The 7,111-nt window shown below is 52.8% G+C and overlaps 1 protein-coding gene across 1 annotated transcript in view; it reads right to left on the bottom strand.

Moving 5' to 3' along the window:
- Positions 1-7,111, bottom strand: part of SHISA6 (shisa family member 6) — a gene marked incomplete at its 5' end in the record, with an annotated part of 278,529 nt that overhangs the window by 131,151 nt on the left and 140,267 nt on the right. The window lies entirely within an intron of this gene.

Raw genomic sequence — 7,111 nt, 5'->3', positions numbered from 1 at the left:
GGGATCAGGCCACTCTGGAACACTTGGGGGTGTTCCAAGTCAAAGGTCTCCTGTGAGAGGAAGCTGCCTGCCTGACTCCATGCCGTAGTTCACATCAGGAGGTGTTTCTTCCTGGGATTACCCCAGAGTATCAGAGAACAAGGGGACTTACGAAACTTCCATGCTCTGGCTTGCTCAAGGAAACAGGCCTGACACGGGGAGACTTTCCAGACTGTAAGTCAGAAAACCCAAGGGTGTGAGGGTAGCAGAGTCTCCATGGAGCATTGGCTCCATGGGCCCACCTGATTCTTTCAGCTCTGTAGTCCACTACGTCATGTACAGGGAGGACGCTCTTGGTGGGGGAAAACAGAGGCAGGGAGTTGACCCTAAGTTTGCCGTGTCCATCTCTGCCCAGGGAGTCAGCCTCACACAGGGGCCTGCTTAGTATGTGCTGGTTTTGCTTAGTTTTATTTTTTTTTTAAGATTTTATTTATTTGGGGGGGGGGTGGCAGAAGAAGAGAATCCCCAGCAGACTCCGTGCTGAGCGCAGAGCCTGATGTGGGGCTCGATCTCATGACCCTGAGATCATGACCTGAGCTGAAATCAAGAGTCGGATGCTTAACCGACTGAGCCTCCCAGGCACCCCTTGCTTAGTGTTATTCTTAAAGGCAGGAGAGTAGAACAGAGCAGAAGACAGGCGGTGATAACTGGCTGGAATTCTGACCTCAGCCTGTGTTTTGCCCTGCCTCGGTCTTGGCAGGATTTAGGACACTGCCTCCAACCCACCTTTCCAGGGTCATTTCCAGCTGCCTTCCACTGGTGTCCCAGGGGCCCCATCACTTCCCTGTACCCCGCGAAAGGGGTCCAATGTCACCCTGGCATTTCCATCTCCGTGCCTTTGTTCCAAGGGGCACCCCCAACTGCAATGCCCACCCTGCCCCACTCTTGGCTTGTCACATGCTTCCTGCCCTGCAAGGACCATCCCAACTCCCATCTCCTGTAGGAGGCCCATTTAGGACTCCTCCACTCAGAGAAAAGGTTTTCCTCCTTTAAATCCCTGCGCCTCACCCCCGCCCCCCCTTGGGATCTATTTTATGGCATTTCCCTTTTGTTTGGCAGGGACGGTACTTCTGGAAGCCAGGCACCGTTGTACTCATCTTTGCTCAACCCATAATTAAGTTTTGCTGAGATGGACAAAGCCCCACGATTCCGATATCTGGGACAGGTTGCTCAAGTCTTAGGATGTGTCTTTGCATCACCATTCAGAGCTCAGGTATTCCCCTTAAGGAGGAAATATCTCCCTCCCCTCCTGCAGGACACCCTGGCTTCCCATATGCAGAGACTTCACGGCAAACGAGTCTCTGAAATGGAAGTGACCTTGAAGATCATCAAGAGGACTGCGCTTAAGCCCGAAACCCCTCGAGGGTAGTCCTGCTCAGGCTTTTAATGTGCATGGGAACCACCTGGAGATCTTGCTGACATGCAGACTCAGTAGGTTCGGGGTGCAGCCCAGGAGTCTGTATTTCTAGCTAGCTCCTAGGAGATGTCAATGCTCTAGCCCTAGCATTATCCCTTGAGGAGTAAGGTTCTTCAGCATTTTAAGCCACTGATAAGATGAAGAGCTCCCATTGCTTGAACGCTTAGTGCTCTGGTGCCTGTGATCTCATAGGATCTGCACGTAGCCCTGTGAGGCAGGTGTGGCACTATTACCTTATCTTACAGATGAATGTCACAGAGGTCAAGGTCACACGGCTGGCAGGTGGGGGAGCTGGGAGTGAACGAGCCTGTCTGACACCAGTGACCCTCTTCTTCTCACCACACTCCTCCGTCCACCATTATTTAAGGAGGGAAGTTTGCATCACCACCTGGAGGTCAGTAAGACTGAGACAGAGCACAGGAGCTGAGTCACAGAATTCTACGGTTATGTTCTAGAGAGCGGCGGTGCCCCTGAGAACTGAGATCATCAGTATTCTGTCCCACTTTGGGGCCACAGTGAAATCCTGGCCACAGACTCCCACTGGCGTAGGGATGATGGCACTCCCAGCACCTTCCCGGACCTCACAGCCCTGTAGCTTCACTGTAAGCATTCCTGAGACTCTTGGCAGTGAGCAGCAGAGATTGAGGGAAAGCCAATGCCAAGGGCTGGCTCCTGAGAAGGAGAGATTCCCAAGTTGGATGACCAGGCAGTGTCAAGACCAGTGCCAGGAAAAGGATGCACTGGCCACAAACTTGCCCCTGGGGCCAACGTGGGCCATGGGTCATGGCAAGCGAAAAGTTCAATCTGGTGCTAGCAAGCAAGTAGAAAGCAAGCAGAATGTGGCCCAGAGCTGCTAGACCTCTGGCTGAGCACGCTGGTCTCTGGGAAAACCCAAGAACTTGATCCTCTATCCTCTCCCAATAGGGACTTCAAGGGCCCACTGAAATTCGGGGTGCTCTGGGCTTCCTTTGGGCCTCTCCTCCTGCCTGAGCAGAAAAGGAATCTGGGCTAGCATTTGCTAAGGAGAGATGCTTCACTAATTTCAATGTACCAACAAGACATCTCTCTCTTGTCTCGCTGCTGAAGGCTATGGCACATCCATCTGTATCTAGATTCCTCCTCTTCTGAGCAGAACACCCAAGGACCCTACAGGTGAGTTGGAATTTCCCAAGGCAATTTCCCAGTGCATCCTGAACCCCCTTTGGCCCTGTGTCACCTCTCCCCTCTTCACACCAACCCAGCGGACTGTCCCAGCAGACTGGCCCCACAGCCCATGTGGGTCAATGGTAGCAGGCCCACAGGCAAGCATTAATGGGGACTTTTTTTCTCAACACCATGATTTATGGAGGTAGCATGAGCTAGATGATGGCTTAGATGCCCCATCACCTGTCAGTGTGTGCTGTTTCAACCCAACCACTGCCCTTAGAACAAGGAGAACCTAAGAGGACGGTCAACTTGTGGATGGACATCCTTAGTGCCTCCAAGTGGGTCTCCCAATGGCAAAGAGGGTGGTTCTACCTTAGAAGTGGACCCTTGGATGGCTCAAGAAGTTGGCTCTGGTGAGCACCATGCTCCTCAAGCTCCATCTGCAAGGTTTAACTGCTACCCAAAGGAATCTAGCTGAAGACAGAGTCCTCAGTAAGACTGAGGAGGGTCAGAGTGCCCTTTCTGCTTCCTGAGGATGGGGAGGGGTCACTGGTGTTCCTGTTAGCAGGACCCACATAGGAAAGGGGGTTTTGTGGAACAGTTGCCTTTAATGAAGATGGCCAAACTCCCTGAGGTATGGTACTGGGTTTCGTTCTGCCTTGTTTCTTCTTGTTTGAACAGCAGTGATGCTGAACAATGGATTCACCAGGTGAGCATGGAACTCACCCATCTTTGCTTTTGATGCAGTCAACTTGAGCCAATTAACCACTGGGCGAAGTTGACACCATTCTATCAAAATAGGGAATCACACAGATGCCACATATTTTCTTAAGTGGGAGGCTTGGGTTCAGCCTGTGTGTGCCTGCCTGCATCACGCGAAATACCACCGAATAAGACTGAGCACACGGAGTCAAAGCCTGGTTCTTGGTATTAGCCATTAATCAACAGTGAACAGGAATGGGAAGAGAGTAAACAAAGGGAGCTGCCCCACAATGCAGAGCAGAATGATCTGCAGACTGCTGGGATCTATGGTGCCCTCAGCTCAGAACCCAAGAGCTCCTCCCTGCTCTGCTCCCACTTTTTCCCACCCACCTTGGCCTATGGAGAAGTCCAGGAAAGAATGTTCCCACGTGGCCCCACGTGGCCTTCTCAGAGGCCAATCCAAGGCAAGCCAGACCCAGCCTTCCCTCACTCTTGCTGTACTTCCCGGCTCTCCGTTGCCATGGAGACCAGATGCCTTCGGAGTTCTGTGCTTTATCTGGAGTCCAGCCTTGGAACACCTTGGCTTAGGGAAAGCCCACTCACTCCCCTGGCTCCCAGAGTGGGAAAATAATGAAGATGGATTTATTTCACCATAATGGTTAAGGGGTCCCCTTGCCACAATCCACAGGATGGTCTGAAGGCTCCTGATCAAACCCAGGTGTGGGGGCGGTGCCCTGCCCACCCCTTCTTTCTTTTCTAGAATTGAAGACTTCCTTTCGAACCCTGGGTACCACAGGCAGCTGTGACAGCACCCAGGGTGGGCTGTCTACAGTTGTGTGGGGCCTGAGGAAGCAGGACCCTCACCTCCATTTTGACTGGCCCCTCCGCTTTATTCAGACCCACTCCCACGTTATCCCTTGGACCCTGTCGTGACCCAAAGCTTTGCCACCTCTTACGCTCTATCTTAGCCACCACACGGACCCCAAAGCTCTGGTCCTCCCATTCCCCTGCCCTGGCCTCTTATTCCCGGTAGAACATTTACCCAGACTCGTCACTGGCTAACACCTGTAGACTTTCTGCATGTTAGGACCCATCCCTGGCTTCGTCCCCTGCTCAAGGGACAAGTGCCACTGGCCCAGACCCGTCCCTCTGGATCACTTGCTTCTCGTCCTTAGATTTGGGGGCCTAAGCAGCTGGGATGCCGCCGCTGCCACTGCCCCTCATTGCTGAGACCCCTGAACTAGCATCGGGATGGTCACTTCCATCTCTGATCTCAGCACCCTCCTCCGATGCCCCTAGCTCTTCTGTAGGTAGGGTGTACCCTCCTGCCTTAGCTTCTGCCTCAGACCCTATGGGGAGTCTGGCTGGGCAGCGCGGCTGCCCAGAGCTAGCCTGGTCCCCAGGAAGCGCCATTCAGACAGAATGAGGAGATCCATCCACTCAGGATCTTTCTGCAGGGTCTGGAATGGTCCTACAGGGCAGCAGCTTCCGACATTGTGGCCTTGTCTCAATCTCCCGGATGATCTCAGGGGAAGTCCTGAGGCCTCTGAGCACCAGGGGGCTGTGCAGAGGCCAGCTCCAGGCAGCAGCATCCTCAGTCTGAGTCTCTGGGCCCTGGAGATGGGTGTGGAAGATACTCTGAAGCCACAAGAACTGGGCCTGCTCATATGTCCTCATTAGGGTGACCAAGTGTCCCCATTTGCCTGGGACTGAGAGGCTTCTCAGGACACAGGTTTTTCTGTGCTGAAACTGGAACATTTGGGGAAAACTGGGTTGGTGGACCACCCTCCCCCTCACTCAAGCTGATGATCTTGCTTCTCCAAATCACTGAGCACCGACAGCTTATGCCCACCTGCATGCACCTGGGGCCATATACTCTGCCTTCCATCTGCGGAGGATTTCTCTGGTGGATTTTGCTCCTGGTGGAGATCCAGCATCTCCATGGTGGATCCCATCTGCTCTCGCCTACCAAGGACACAACTTCTGAAACACCACCCATCCCCCGCCCCACGTCATCAATTTCCCCTTCTCTACTGGACCATTCCTACCAGCGAGCAAATACACTGGCACTTCTCCCGTCTTAAAACAGAGCAAAACAAAACTCTCTTTACATCACACTCTTCTAGCTCCTGCCTTCATTCCTACTCCGCTTCATGTTGAAACTCTAGAGGGTAGTCTGTACCTACAGTCTAGTCCGCTTCTCCCATTCCCTTATTTTAAAGATCTTTTAGAGCTTTTTATCACGGAACATTTCAAACACATCCCCAAACAGAGAGGCTAGAGTAATGAAGCTCGCTCTTCTCATCACCCAGTCTGCCCCAATCACATAGAAGCATAGCCCAGACATCATCCATTCTCTCTTGCCTCCATCAGATACACCTGTGCCTCCTGCCCCCCACCCCCACTCCCAACTGCTCTGGCAATGCTCACCGATGACCTCCATGTTACCAGCTCATACCTGGTGGTCACTGCTCAGGATTCCACTCACTAGACCTCTCTGTGGCTTAAATAGTCGATCACTGTCCCTCTTGGAAACACCTGTTTCGTTTTCCACTTGATTTCCAAGGTCCCACACTGCCCCGGTTGGCTTGCTTCCAGGTCCCTCCCCATCGCCCCAACCTCTCCATGTTGGGTGCCTGGTGGCTCCCTCCTGGAGCCTTGCTCACCTGGGGAGCGACACCCTCCCTAGCTGATTCCATGCGGTCTCCCGGGTCCACCCGCCAAAAACTCCCATGTTTCTATCCCCAGCCTGGACTTCTCTCCTGAACTTGACATTTCCGCATGGATGCTTTGATTAATAAGCATCTACAACTTAATCACCCCCAAGCTCTGCCTAAACCCTGTTCCTCCCGCAAATTTCCAGCTTCCTAATGCGTCAGGCCAAGACCATTTTGTCTTCCATCTTGCCCAGAATGGCAACCAGATCTTTACTAAATGGCCCACTGGCCCTGTGTGCTCAAGCCCCAGCCCTTGTCTGACCCCACACAATCTGGCTCCTTCTGCTCCTTCCTCCCAGCTTGGCCTGGAAGACCCCTCCCCCCAAATCCAGGCAGTTTCGATCCTTTACTCCCTTCGGTCTGTGCCCAAAGGTCGCTTTTTCTCTGCAGCCTTGTGGGTGTTCTTTTATGAACTGCAACTCCCTCCCTTTCCCTGTCCTGTTTTGTTCCATAGCTTTGAACCTATCTGACACGCTTCGTATTTTTACTTCTTTCTATTGCTTCTCACCAGCCTGTAAGTGTGTCTGCTGTATCCTCAGTGCCTAGAACAGTGTCTGGTACACAGCAGGTACTCATCATACACGTTTCCCTGAAGGAGTCAATGACCAGGGGAGTAGCAGTGTCTGCCTCTTACCGAAGGGACCCTTGCTTTGGAGCTCCTGCCTTTTAGCAAAGGCTGCAGAGATTGCTCTCTGTTCCAAACTCACTCGCTTGCTCTCTCTCTCACACATACACACCCCCTCTATCTGGCTCCTGGCATGGTGGAAAGGGCCCGGGAAACAGAAATAGCAGAGGGGAGACAAGCAAGGACCAGTTCATCGCATTCACTATGCAAAATGCCCGAGTGCAGAAGACAGCCACAGTAACCATGTGAGCTTTGCTGTCACCACCACTCACTGCCCGTAAGGACTCTCCCTGGCCTGGCCTGGGATACACCGGTGGAGCTCCCTGGAATTAATGTTACTGACATATGGAAGATTCTGGAAAGAATCTTCCCAGCTCTCTTGACCAGACTCAAAAACAGCCAGCCCGACTGAAACTTTAACCAAAATGCTGAAGTCGAATAGGGTCTCTGTAAGTGTGTTCCTTT

The sequence above is a fragment of the Neomonachus schauinslandi genome, chromosome 15 (assembly GCF_002201575.2).
Source record: "Neomonachus schauinslandi chromosome 15, ASM220157v2, whole genome shotgun sequence".
Classification (NCBI taxonomy): domain Eukaryota; kingdom Metazoa; phylum Chordata; class Mammalia; order Carnivora; family Phocidae; genus Neomonachus; species Neomonachus schauinslandi.
The sequence above is the reverse complement of the archived record's forward strand: the minus strand, read 5'-3'. Positions and strand labels throughout refer to the sequence as shown.